We start from the raw sequence: 15016 nt of genomic DNA on the forward strand, positions 1-15016 counted from the left end.
AAATACCACCTCCCCATAAAGAAATGAACAAAAATGGGACAGGCACATCAATCCCCAAATCCCACTTCTTGCATAAAAAAACAAATAAAAGAATCAGGCACATCGACCCCTCCCCCATGCACAAAAACAAAAGAGAAAATAGAGCGAAAATCACAGAACATAAAATCCATAAGACGGAAATAAAGATTTTATACTCCAAATCAACATCCAAAACGCAGAAAAGAAACCTGAGCAACACTCCCCACAGGGGCATGCACTCCCCTTTCTGGTAGCATAGCAACACGATCAAAAGAGAGACAGTCAGTGCTCAACCTCCACACTTGCTTTGATACTTCAATCGCCCTCATTGCTTTAGTTGGTGAACAATAGAAGCTTTAATCAGTGAAACAGAGCCAGATATCAGCTTCCCTGTCCAGCGTGTGTGAGGTTCACACACGCTGCCTTGGCTTCCCGGAAACCTCTCAGAGACTGCAGAGCACTGGAACACCAAACGATCTCCAAACTTTCACTCTCACCTTGATGTTTCAGTCACCCTTGTCACTTTAATTGGTGAAATGGCGTCATGATGGCACACGTGCAATCCTGCAGGCTTCTCGCCACAAGGTTCACTCACGTCGCCTCTGCCTCCTTGAATCGTGGAGACTGCAGGGTGCTAAAGCACACAAATGTTCCCCAAACAGCAAAACACAGTCTCCAACAGTTCCAGAATCACATTCAAAATGGGAGACAAACGTAAGAGATTTAAAATAAGTGATAAAGATCGTTCCATGGCCTATCCAGAAGATGTCGACCAAAGTAGTGTTGTATGCAAGCGCCATCTTGACTGGAAATGTTTGCATAAGTCATTATGCATATCATAATTCATATCACCAGTGTGCGCCTCACAAAGTAAAATGAAGTAGACATATTTCCTGTCACTCATATTTTTCTTTGGATTAGTTTTTGGAGATAGAAAACATAACAGTGTGTACCTTGACTAACAGGGACAAAATAGGTCAAAAGATCCCTTCCTATTTTGTGTTGTTCTGTGACTTTGTAGATCAGAACTGAACACGATCCTCCAGGAGCAGCCTCAGCTGTGTAATTGCAGTAAGACATGTTTGTTCTTGTGCTCAGATTCTTTTGCAATGAAGGCCATTTGTCTTCATAATTTCTTGCCATGCTTGAATCCTGATACTTATTCATTGACTGATGGAACAGACAGATCTTCTGGACATCCCTTATTGATACGTTGTATTCTAGTAATCATCTTGTAGTGTGCTGACATCATCAAAAAATGTGCAAGGGGGAATGGATCACAAAACTGGGCACCTCTCTGATCAAATTAATTATCATTGAGAGATTTGAATATAAATTTGCATGGAGTAGTTAATTAATCTGGCTCATCTGGGTACGACACTATTTATAAGCATGGTTCAAAAACCACTAAGTATAATCTTTCTTAATTTGTCAAGAAACTCACTATTCCACATGAATCTCTACAGCAAAGGAGATGAACTGGATGTCCTGCCAAAAACTTGCATTCATTAAAAGGAAATCCATTTCAAATAATTTGTCCAACAAAAGTCAAACACCTAACATTCATAATGTTGAAAGAAAGAAGCTCTAAACTGCTGCTTGAATGTAATAAGGGACAAGTTTTATGTTCTGAGATATGAAAATAGACCTGAGTTGAAATTTGATTGGCAAAATTTTTAAAAATACTTCTGAAAGTTCTGTTAGCTTTGGATGCTCTTTACACCAGATAACATTCAAAGCAGAATCTGTACCCATAATCCTAAGGGGATTTTTATCTGACTCTTAATGATGGTGAGTAATTAATCTATTTCTCTCTCCATAGATCCTGCCTGGCCTACTGAATATTTCCAGTGTTTCTTATTTGTATTTTTGTATTCTTTTAAATTCCATTGCTCTGCAGTTTCCGATAGGGTTCCATGAGGCAGAGGCAGCATGTGTGAGTAGTCAGCAGGCCGCAGGATGGAGTGCAAGCCCATATTTGGCTCTGTTTCACCGATTATACCTTCCATTTTCCAAGACAAACAAAAATACAATAGGCATATCAACCCCCAAATCCCTCCTCCTACACAAATACTGAGCAAGATGGATCAGAAACATCGACCCCCCCCCCCCCCCACACCCCACCCCACATTCTCCTTCCTGCACAAAAAAACAAACAAAACAGATCAGGCACATCGATCCCAAATTCCTCTCACCCGTGTACAAAAAAAGAGAGAAGACTGGGCAAAAAAAACACAGAATATAAAATCCATAAGACTGAAAAAAGTCTATAGTCCAAATACACATCCAAAACACAGAAAAAACCTGGGCAACACTCCCTGGGAGCAGCGGCAGGCTCTCCCCTCTTCGGTACAGAGCAACTGATCAAAAGGCAAGCAGTCTGTGCTCACCCTTCACACTTGCTTTGATGCTTCAATCTCCATTGTTGCATTAGTCGGCAAAAATTGTGGGGGGGTGGGGGTCAGAAAACATTTTGCTCAGTACTTGTGTAGGAGGAAGGATTTGGGCGTTGATATGCTGATGCATTTTTGTTTGTCTTTGTCGTGGGGAGGTGGGACAGATGATCGTGCTGCCTTTCTTTTCTTTCTTGGTTTCTTGTCTTACCAGAGAATTGAAGGAATTCAGAGTTGTACACTTTGATAATAAAAGAACCTTTGAACCTTTGAATTACTTTCATTTTATGCTAGGATGTTATCTTTTTTTGAAAATGAATTTGAAGCACTTTTGTTTGGTGAACCTACATCATTTTTAAAAACATATATAAAATCATGCAAGTGTTCCTCATTATGTATCCTGACTAAATCTGCAGTGCATTAAACTGACAAGGCAGGCTCAAAGGTATGTGTGCACTATGAATTTGTGGAATTCATTACAGCCTAAATCACATGTAAATAGAAAGAAACTCAGCTGGAGTTCCTGCAGTTTCAGTTTGCCTATGTAAAAGAGGAAGGCAATTCCGGCATTTCAATAACTGATGCATTCCCCTTGACAAGTCGCAATGCTTTCCCTAAGACACACAAATTCTGCAGGTCAGGCAGCATCTGTGGAAATTAATAAGTGGTCAGCGTTTCAGGCTGAGGCCCTTCTTCAGGACAGGGAAGGAAGGGGCAAGATGCCAGAATGAAATGGTGGGGAGAGGGAAAAGAAGACTAGGTAAAAGATGAAAAGTGAAGCCAAGTGGGTGGGAAAGATAAAGTGCTAGAGAAGAAGGCATCTGAGAGTGTATTATGGAAGAAAGGAAAGAAGGAAGGGCACCAGGGGAGATGGTAGCTAGGAGAGGCGAGTAAGAGGCCAGTGTTTTTTTTTAAACTGGAAGGAGAAACCAATGTTTATGCCAGACAGAATATGAGGTGTTACTCCTCTATCCTGAGAGTGACCTCATTGTGGCAAAAGTTGAAGCCATAGACTGGCATGTCAGAAAAGGATTGGGGATAGAAATTAAAATGGTTGGCCACCAGGAAATTCCACTCTTTGCGAGTGGTGTGGAGATGCTCATCAAAGCAGTCACCCAATTTATGTCAGGTTTCTCCAATGTAGAGGAGGCCGCATCGAGAGCGCTGGCAGTGGATGACCCCAACAGATTCGCAGGAGAAGTGTCTGGGCCCTGAATGGAGGCAGATGTAGCATTTTGGTTGCTGGCAAGGCCATGTGGCAGCAGGAAGATTAGTGGGGAGGGACAAATGGACAAGGGAATCACAGAAGGAGCAATCCCAATGAAAAGCGGAGAGTTTGGTGGGGGGGGGGGAGGAGTAAAGATGTGCTTGGTGGTAGGATCCTTTTGAAGATGGTGCACATTGTGGAGAATGATGAGATGAAAGCAGAGGTTCATGGGGTGGTAGATGAAGGCAAGAGGAATTCTCTCCCTGCTAAGGTGGCGGGAAGATGGGATGAGTGCAGATGTCAGGGAAATTGAGGAGATGTGGGTGAGGGCAGCTTTGATGGTGGAGGAAGGGAAACCTCATCTTTGAAGGGAGAGGACATCTCTAACCTTATAGAAAAGAAAACCTCAACATAAGAACAGATACAGGGGAGACAGAGGAACTGAGAAAAGGAATAGCATTTTCATAAGAGGCAGGATGAGAAAAGGTATAGCCAAGATAGCCATGGGACTTGGTAGGTTTATAAAAGATGTCAGTAAACAGATTGTCTGCAGAGATGGAGACAGAAAGATAGAGATGGAGGTGTCAGAAATGGAACAATTAAATTTAAGGTCAGATTGGAAATTGGAGGCAAAATTGCTGAAATTGATGAGTTCAGCATGGATTCATGAAGCCCCAACAATTCAATAGACAGTGTAGCACAGAAAGAGTTGGGGACCATTTCCATGGAAGGCTTGCAACATGGTCTGTTCTACATAGGCAATGAACAGGCAGACATAGCTGGGGCTCATGTGGCTGCCCATGTCCACCCCTTGAGTTTGGAGAATGAGAGAGGAGCCAAAGGAGAAATTGTTGAGGGTGAGAACCAGTTCTGCCAAAGGGATGAGTGTGGTGGTGGAGGGGAACTGCTTGGATCTTTTTTTGAGAAAGAAGCACAGAGTTTTAAGATCTTCTTGATGGGGATAGAAGTGTACAGGGACTAGATATACATCTTGAAAATGAGGCGGTTCAGGCCAGGTAATTTGAAGTTGTTGAGCAGATCAGGGGTTTTCTGTAAGATTCTAACTATTGATTGGTTGCAGTCTTATAGCCATCTGGTCCCATGATATTCCTAAGCTGCAATAGTTTCAATTCCATCCATGTCCAGCAGTCAAAGACCAACACCACAGGAGATGAAAGTCGAACACTGTTTCAGGACTAATACCTGTTTCTTTCAAGGCACTCCCCTTCATTTGAAGGAAAAGACAAAATAGCAGGATGCCTTCTTTAACTTAATTGAATGCTAACACAAGGGAGCATAACTTTAAGGTGATTGGAGGAAAGTGTAGGGGGAAATCAAAGGAAAGGTTTTTTTACACAGAGGGTGGTGGGTGCATGAAATGTGCTGTCAAGGGTAATAGTTGAAGCAGATACATTAGAGGCAAGTAAGAGACTCCTAGATAGGCATATGGATGAAAGAAAAATGGAGGGCTGTGTGGGAGAGAAATGTCAGATTGATCTTAGATGATGTTAAAAGGATATTACAATATCATGCTGTAGAGTTCAGCGTTATTCTATGTTAAACAAGGCTAAAGAATAGAATAGCCAAATATTCTAATGTTCCATAAAAGTGAATTCATCAAAAACTCTGCCATTCATAACTTAACTTGATGAAGCTCCATTCCCCTTTCTCTCAACTCTCATGAATCAACATTGGCACCCTGCTATTATTTCTCAACCTCCCTATTTTAATGCTCCTCCCCACAGTGCAACTTCCTCCCGGGATATCTGTACTCTTTCAAAACTAACCTCTTACCTATTCCAGTTTTTATTTCACCAATCATCTGAAATGGAAAATATTAGAGGTAGATGAAGAATTCAGATGCAGGGAGATTCTTCAGCCACCTTTTCTGTGAAAGTGAATTAAGTTAATTAAGTAAAAGAAATGGATAGAAATTTCTGTTGGACTGGGGAGCAGAAAAACATGGTGGGAACTCCTAGGGGAAAAGCAACAGCAAAGTTAACAATATCTAATCGCAAAATAATGCAAATACTGAAAACCTGATGTAAAACTAAATGTCCAGTAAGTCTTTGGCATGTCAGACAGCAGCTTGAGATATATTCCAATGAAGAATATTAAGGTTGTTATGTTGCACTTTTCATTATCCAAGATTCTGGAATACCATAGAATGCCACATACCATCCGTCCATCAGAATGCTTTCATTACTATGTCATCAACACTATCTGGGGGCCAAACATTCTTGGAATGCAACAAGATTTTGTAATAAGCATCTGCATCAGAAGCACATAAGTTATAACCTCGTCAATTATCATGGATAAAATGCTATTGAAGCTTTTCGACAGCTTCACACTCTTCAGCTCCACAATGACTCACCAACTGTCACTTCATGCAGAAATCAACACGTGTATTACAAAAGTTGAATCTATAATAGACAGCCTGAGTAAGAGTGTATGGGCCTAGAGCAGTATGATGGAGAAAACCAAAAGAATGAGAATTCAAAATCTGTGTCCTCAATGCACTTTTTTTTACAGTAGAAAGGTTGAGACAATACATGCAAGTCAAGGGAAAAAAAAACTTAATGGCTTCCCCCTTTGTTGTCTTGGGTAAGTCAAGGTTACCAAGTCAGAGGATCTGGAGCATGCTAAGTCTGTCAGTATATTTTCATTACTAAGTCATCAACCCTTCCAATGATTCATTAAATTATTACAACCATATTCCCAAGGACATCCTGTAAGGTGAGCTGGCGATAGGTCATGACTTCCTGGCAACCCAATCTCTGCTACAAGGGATTGAAACCTGAAGATGGAGATGGGTACCACTGATGGCAACCTACGGAGGCAGGAAGAAATAGAAATCACAGCCGGCTGAGGAGCTGCTTCCATTTCCTTTGATCTGCAGTAAGTGCAGCAAAGCTTGGCATTGCAGAGTGAGGTTCCGGAGCTCAATGCAGCACTCACCTCCAAACACCAGGGTATCATATCATCCTACTGGAAACAGGCTGTCACAATCGTTGTCCAGGTCCTGGCTTTAAAACTCACAATGCTTTTTGACGTACTAGTTCACAAAGGAGGCTGTCGCTCACCTTACCACCTGCAGAGTGCATTTAGAACATACTGTAGATGGAGCTTTCCATTATTGTGGAAGTTGCCACAGCATCAGGCTGTTGTGCCATTGAATCTTTCCCAACCACCACAGATGGCATCAATCAAATGAGCCGGAGCTGATCATGTTTCAGCCACATTGTTAACAAAGGACATCACTTTCTAGTTTGAAATGGAATCAACAGGTCAGAAAGCTTTCAACAAGTGGCAGGATTCCAATTATAACAAAGTGTGGTAGCTGCTGCAACTTTAAATTAATCCTATTAGGCACATTAAGAAAAATCCTTCCATTCAGTACATGTTCAGGTGGTATTTGATCACAGGGATATTAAATGGGGCACTATTTGCTCTTTTGCAGTTTGGTTTTAAATAATAGCACACACTAGAAAACCTAGAGGGAAGAATTATAAACCCATAATGGATTCTATCCAACAGTTCACTCATTTTCCCAAGGCAGAAAGAAAGAGAAAATGATACACAGCTTGATTTAACCATAACTTCTGAAATATTAGCTCTGTTTATTACTCCACTTAAGATTTCTTTTTAATTTAAGAAACTATCTTTAATATTATATGTAATTCCTCATTCAGTTGTTATCACCCATTGTGTATTTCTCATGCAGCTGCCTCTGATGTCTTTAGTGTTTGAATGTGAGAGCAAAGCTATCACCTGCTGATAAAACTGATGCTTGGATTGTGCCCGAGAATAAGATCAACATTACTATTTGCTTCCAAAAGAGTTGCCAGAAAGAAATTCACCAATAATAAAATGTTTTATCTGATAAGCTGCAAATTCACTGAAAATCTGCAGCCAATAACACCCCACCAATAGAGGGCTCAGAATGAATCTGTAATGGAAAAGAGAGATATGTATAGATATAGATGATGAGAGGCATTGATCATGTGGATAGTCAGAGGCTTTTTCCCAGGGATGAAATGGCTAGCACGAGAGGGCACAGTTTTAATGTGCTTGGAAGTAGGTACAGAGATGTGGTGAGTGTGTGGAATGGGCTGCCGGCGACAGTGGTGGAGGCGGATAGAATAGGGTCTTTTAAGAGACTCCTGGACAGGTACATAGAGCTCAGAAAAATAGAAGGCTATGGGTAACCCTGGGTAATTTCTAACATAAGAACATGTTTGGCACAGCTTTGCGGGCTGAAGGGCCTGTATTGTGCTGTAGATTTTCTATGTTTCTATTTCCAAGCTAATCCAAAGTTCTTCAGAATAGTTGTTTCCAGGTAAAAAAAAAAGTGCAGATTAACTTACAGTCATAGGACACTATACCATAGAAACAGACCCTTTAGCCCATCTGGTTCATGCTGAACTATTAATTTGCTAAGTCTCTTTGATCTTCACAACTGAATCATAGCCCTCCATACCCTATAATCCATGTACCTATGCATATTTCTCTGAGATGTTGAAAACAAACCTGCATCCACCACTTCCACACTCTCAGTCTCCAGCATGTCCTGCCTAAGCACTGCCATGACATCTTCCCTGTGCCGTAACACCCCCTCCCACTTTAACCCCTCCAACTCTGTCACATCTAGAACAGTGGAAGCAGAGAACATTGAGCTGCTAGTCCTACCCCTCCTGCAACCAGCTCTCACTAACAATGACAACACTGTCATAATTCTACATGTGGGTCCATGGGCTGAGCTCATCTACAAGGCCTAAGCCCTTCCTACAATACTCCTTGCATTGAAATACACACAATTCAGAATGTTTGTCGCACCATGCGCAACTTTTTGATCCCTGACTTTGTATGTGGGCTGAGCAAACATTTTCCCCGCAGCTACTCCACTATGTTCTAGAACTCTAGTTCCCATCCCCTGCAACTCTAGTTAAAACCCCCTCCAGTTCAGGTGCAAACTGTTGCTCTGTACAGGTTCCTCCTTCCCTGGAAAAGAAGCAAATGATCCAAAAATTTAATGGCACATATAGCAACCCTGAGATCACACCCCTGGTGGTCATGTCCTTTATCTTAGCACCTAACTACCTGAACTCACCTTGCAGTACCTCATCAGCCTACCTAGGTCATTGGTATCAACCTCGACCACAACCTCTGGCTACTTACCCTCCCACTTAAGAATGCTGTGGACTCAATTCAAGGTATCCCTAACTGGGAGGTAACATCCCATTGGGAAATCCCATTCTCATCCATGGAACCTCCTGTGTATTCCCTAACCATCGAATCCCAACTCATTACAGCTCACCTCTTCTCCCCCCCTTTCATTCTGAGCCACAGCTCTAGATTCGGTACCAAAAACCTGACTACTGTTACTTTCCTATACTAGGTCATCATCCCCAACAGCACCCAAAGTGGATTATCTGTTATAGAGGGAAATAGCCATAAAGGTAGTCTGAACAGACTGCCTATCCCCTTTCCCCCTCCTGACAGCTATTCAGTTATCTGTGTCCATACCTTGGCTGTAACTACCTCACTGTGTGTCCTGTCAATCAACCCCTCAGCCTCCTGAATATTCCGGAGTTCATCCAGTTCCAGCTCCAATTCCTTAACATGGTCTGAAAAAAGCTGCAGCTGGAGGCACTTCTTGCAGATATAGTCGTCAGGGATACTGGAGGTCTCCCTGCCTTCCCACATTCTGTAAGAGGAGCATTCCACTATCCTGCCTGGCATCCCCACTGCTCTAATTGTGCAATAAAAAGAAGAAAGAAAAATTGAACAAAAAAACTTGCCCTAGAGCCTCTGCTTCTCCTCATCAAAGCCTCTATGAGCCAAAGCCTGAACTCCTCACTCTAACACTGTCCCATTCATACCATGGTTGCTCCATTTAAACCTAACTTCTTTTTATTGGCTCTTGCCAAGAGTCTAGTTATGCACAAACCAATGTCTCCAACTGCTCTTGCTTGCTTCTTTTGAAATCACTCTCCCGCTGCACACACTCCATCGTCCCCTCAGGAACCATGGCACATTAAATTCGGGCACACTGAACACTCATACTCACAAATCAATTAAATGACTTGATAATCTGTTTTCTTAAGGATGTAACATGCTCCACTAATAGTTTTGTCTTGCACTACCTTTGTATTGAAAGGGGTAGCATTTGCTTTTCATTCATAAGATCTCCCTTGCAGGGACTTAACAAGTTGCTTTTAGGCTTATCTTCTCAGTAGTTATATGTAATTCCATGTCTTATTCAGAGAAACCATATGGATGAGAGAAACCTGACTGCTGTTGTTAAAAGCAAGGTTGAAAAGAATAATTGTTTTTACCAGTAGTTCATTTAATCACAATTTATTTTGATACAGAAAATAATATCCAGTCAAATGTATAACCACAGAATATATATGTAATACTTGTCTATTTTAATCATATAGGTTCCAGAAATATTAAATAATAACTGTTTTCTAACAATTGCTATGTCACTATCCCCTAATTTACTTTATCAGAAATTATAAGCAAATTAGAATTAAATGTAAAAAACCCTTACAAATAAAATTAATATTAAACAGGATCATAAAACTGAATAGACAGCTTTGTCTTCAAGTTTGAAACGTGTTTGGTTGATTGCAAATTTAAAGAATGAATAAGGAATTACAGTCGCATTTTCAAAAGGCTTTTGAGAAGGTGTCAAATTTGCAGGCAGCAGATAAGTATCAAAATGTGAAGTGAACTACTTACAAAGCAGAAAACAAGCATTAGGTAACAAAGCAGGTATCTCAACAAGCAAGTGGTGAACAGTATTATTCAGAGAGATTGGTTCTCGAGCTGATGGTCATACTTTTTAATAATTACTTTGACTGTTTCAATAAGTACCGTTTCAAACATGTGGTTAATGCTAAAGAATAATATAATAAATACAGATGACATCAAGTTGACAATTGTTGGGGAGTAATTATATTAAGCATGTAAAAACACAACTAGGCCACGCATAAAAATACTATACACAAATTTTGTCTCCATATTATAAAATATATTTAGATACATGCATGTCAAAATGATTATACTAGAAAAAGATCAAAGCGGTTAGGATAAAAATTTTGGAGTGAATTGATATAGATCTTTCAAATGATGAATGAAGTTCATAGGACAGATGCAGAGATAATGTCACAAGTTCTGGATAATTTCCATACTACAAGTCCTCAAAAAGTAAATTGTCATTAATAAATCCAATAAGGAGTTCAATAGAATCTTACTTAATTAAAAAAAAAGATTAAAGAGATGAGAACACAAGAGTTTCTGCAGATGCTGTAAATCTGGAGTAACACATACAAAATGCTGGAGGAACTCAGCAGGTTAGGCAGCATCCATTCTGCCACTATTAGTTATGTTGAAAGTTTATTTTCAATAATGCAGACTTGATGTAAATTCAACACAACAAAATGATAGATTTAAAGCGGAATATAATTCTTGTATCAGTTATGGGTCTGATTAGTTTATTAGCACAATATTGGTTGTAGAAACATAAAAACATAGAAAACCTACAGCACAATACTGGCCCTTCAGCCCACAAAGCTGTGCCGAATATGTTTCTCACCTTAGAAATTACCTAGGGTTAACCCATAGCCCTCTTTTTTTCTAAGCTCCATGTACCATAGTTTTACTGTAGTTATACATCATTTCATAAAAAATAAAGCTTATTAAAAACCTTCATGTTTATGTCAGTCACTCAGTTTAATTACTTTGATAACTAAGATTGTCTGTATTATTAGGCCAATTGAAGATGATTTAAAGTAAACTTAATGAACCCCAAATTTGATTCTTATTTCACTGCTGGGCACTACTGATTTGACTGGAAAAGAATTAGTTTTAATGGATACCTAGAAGACTTTCCTTCATCAAAAAATCAGATCAGCAGATTTCAAATGGTACTGCTTCCCCTAAAGGTATTGCTGGTGACCCCATATGCAAGGCCGGCCACCCCTTTGCCACCTAAGCTCTCTGACGGTGGATAATTTAGTGTTCATGTCACTCACGTTTGTGACAAAAAAAGGGAAGCGCAACAGATGTTGGGAACCTATTATATACTTTAACAGCCTTTTTAAAGATGAGAGCATCTGGGGGAACTGGAGGCACATGGAAGACTCTGGGTGCAAGCTGAACAAAGTATATATAACTTTTGCAGGTTGGGAATATATTATTTTTATTTGATGTTCATCACATACCAATTGTTTAATTCAAGGAAAATAAATACACCAGACAGATTATGCTGAAGAAGGAAATCTGGCAGCTAAGAATTAATGGTGCAAGTATTTGTCATTTATTAAATATTAAATTTCCATTTATAATTTGTTTTTCTCACACTGATATAATACTATTGTACATTCTCAACCCAGCATTAAAAACTACATGTGATCTTGGCGTAATCTTGCATTTTTGTACTGCAATTAAACAGATATCAAATGCTTCTACTCACCCTCTTCTGTGGGTGTTGGTATGCCAACAACTGCTTTTCAAGTCAGCAAGTTGCTAAGAGTTACCAGCCTTCAATGAAAGATGAGACCTTGTTGTCAACTCTCTACCTGGGGGGAAAAAAAGCATTAAAGAAATGCACAGGAAACTTGGTAACATCAAGCAAGGTAAATGATTGTTGTATTAAAAAGATTCATAAAACACTTTATCTTTTGGATAACATTGTTGCTGTATGATGTTGCTAGAAGATGATGTGCAAGGAATTTAATTTCCTATAGTCTTTATCCTCCTGCTGACAGCCTTTGTGAGAGCATCACTTCAATGGACACATGGAAACATGGAATCACACCAATTATTTGAACGTTGTAGGAGAACCATTTCTGTTTTAGTAAGATAATCCAGAAGTGGCAAAACCTGATTTATTGTGAAGCTGTTAATATTAAAATAGCTTTCCATTTGCACCTCTGCGGCAGGAAGTACAACCACGGGGTTTACAATACTTGGATTCATTATTGCATCTGCTTCTTAAATTCTTAGTGAAGATTTGAAAGCAACATGAAAAATATAACTTCAGGTAACAATTGCATATTTATCCAGTAGCCACCTCCCTGAGAAATGCAAGCAATGAGGAGAGGTAAATGCTTTCATAAGCATTTTCAGTGCCTGCTTTCATGTCGCTATCCTCTGCACACAGGTACTAAATACAAAGACTAACAATAATGGGTAATATTCACACACAACAATTACTTCCACTCCTGTTACTTAGACTTCCAACTAAAGGCAAAGGGAAACATTAACTAGATGTTTAAGTAGAAATTAGCCTGGGGAGCACAAATGGAATGAATATTGCAACAGACAGTCTGCAATTTGCATTATCAAATTAGGAAAGAATCCCAATATAAATTTCTATCCAAATCTTAATTACTGTTTGAATCCGACTGAGAAAATGAACATCCATCTGCAGCAATGATTCCACAGCCTTCTTGATTTCTGATTTTGTCCCTTTGGGCTTTTGTCAACTGCAGCATGTGTTAGGAGTGGACCCATGTGGAGAAGTGAGCTACTACATAACACATTTACAAGAAAAATGGAAAAAACCCATATTGGAAATTTGAAATGAAACAGTAAATGCTAGAAGTACACAAGAGTTCTATCAGTCTCGTAGGAAAGGGCAGGCTAGTTACCTGGAAATCAGATTTGGTAGCACTGTGTTTGTAAACCCTACATGGGTTCAATGTGTATGTTCTGTGAGTGAACAGTAAAAAAAAATGGGGTTAATGTGTGATTTGTGCCAACACACAGTGAACAATGAGAGCTATCCTTCAATGCTTTTTTGGAGCTTTGCCGACTGAAATTGGGTCACATTTTCCTGATTTAAAAAAACATTAATTACTCACAGCATAACATGTTTTCCAAGTGATCCACTCACTGCAGCTGTGCGATTTAAAGAGTTACTCACCCACTTGGCACATACTACTGCAGTCTGCTGCAGAACAGAACAGCCTGGAGATTGCCTGGTGACTGAGGAGGCTGTTGCAAGGTCACACTGCTGTTACTGAGGCCCACTGACACCTCACACTTAGTGCTCTTTGCCTACTGCTGCCAGAACAGGAGCTTGCGTACAGGTCCAGAAAGCAAGGCAGAATTCTCAGAATCACTCACATGCCTATACCTTATCGAGAAATATGTATTGATCAATATGTAGCCTGCAGGAAGCAGAGAGTGATATCCATGTACTCTCTCTGATTTTGGTAAGTAACACACTCTTACACACATTGCAGAAATAATGTACAATAGTTCTACCAAAGTATAGCAATTCAGCTATCATGTCTTTACCAATCTGAAGCTAAAATATGCATGATTTGATGCTCATGAACTTTGGAAGCCTTTGACAATGTTCAGTATGCAATAAAATCAAAAAACCTTTTGATTCAATCATTGAGTCAATGCTTAATTATTAAACACATTCCTCCAAAGGTCAGTTGTTCTCAAAAGGCCTGTGGCCACCTGTACTTGACAGACCTGTCACTCCCCTGCATTACTACAGAGGTTAATTGCTTTTGCAATGAGCTCCTCGAAACTCTTTTCTGCCTGTAGTTTATTACATAGGTCTCCTTTCCGATAAAATATACCATTTTCTGCATTGACCTGCCTCAGTATTTTCTTGCCCTTGTGCTGCCCCAGTCCTGAGTTGCCACCAAGACAAATATAATCTTTTGACTGATAAAGTGATTTTACCCTAAAGAAAACATTTCAATGAGCTGTCTATTTGTTACTTGTACTGCTTGGCCTTGCAGCTCAGCTGCACTGCCAAATCTAGCTTTTGGTAGTGTTGCTTACTGTATGTTTCAATGCAATGTTAATCTTATGTGCCACTTGGCTGTGTTCAGATGTCCAACTGAGCTGGTAAGGGTGATCTGTGATCTTCTACGTGCAAAGTTCCAGCTGTGTCATTCACGCACAGGCTACTCCACTGCACAAGGCCGGGACTTCCTATCTTCTTGGTCACTAAAGGCTCTGGAGGCTGATTGGTGCTGCACTTCGCAGCCTGGTGTGCACTGCAGGGTTAGGGAGGTCTGATAAGTTAAGACAATTGGACAGAAGTGGCATAGAAACCTTCATGCTTCTCTTTGAGAATCAATATGTAAATCACAAAAACTATCCACACTGAATGTACAAATTTACTGTGATCAAATATCCAGTCAAGAGTTTGGATTACTTATATGTCTTTAAATAAGTGCAGTTTGAATTTTGACAGTATAAGATTTCCACCTCCTTTCTTGGCTTCTGATTTCTCTTTGTGCAACTCAGCACCCATTTCTCAAGATATGATTCTGGTGTTTTCACCACCTTTGGCTTACTGGGAAGCTCTCCAGCAGAAAATGAAGGAGGAACAGGCAGGTCATATCACAGAGGAGGA

The 15016-nt window shown here is 40.0% G+C and overlaps 1 long non-coding RNA gene across 4 annotated transcripts in view; it reads right to left on the minus strand.

Annotated features, from left to right (window-relative positions):
• LOC132402491 (uncharacterized) overlaps positions 1-13841 on the minus strand; it is a 39048-nt gene extending 25207 nt beyond the window's left edge. Inside the window, exons 1-2 of one of the 4 annotated variants that reach the window (XR_009514925.1) lie at positions 13556-13841; positions 12101-12206 (exon numbers count right to left, since the gene is read on the minus strand). This is a non-coding gene — a long non-coding RNA (uncharacterized LOC132402491). Of the gene's footprint in view, positions 1-12100; positions 12207-13021; positions 13081-13280; positions 13323-13555 lie in introns of those variants that run through there. The other 3 variants (XR_009514922.1, XR_009514923.1, XR_009514924.1) reach the window with 3 other exon arrangements.
• Between the last annotated feature and the right edge of the window lie 1175 nt (positions 13842-15016).

Source organism: Hypanus sabinus, chromosome 12, assembly GCF_030144855.1.
Source record: "Hypanus sabinus isolate sHypSab1 chromosome 12, sHypSab1.hap1, whole genome shotgun sequence".
NCBI classification, from domain to species: domain Eukaryota; kingdom Metazoa; phylum Chordata; class Chondrichthyes; order Myliobatiformes; family Dasyatidae; genus Hypanus; species Hypanus sabinus.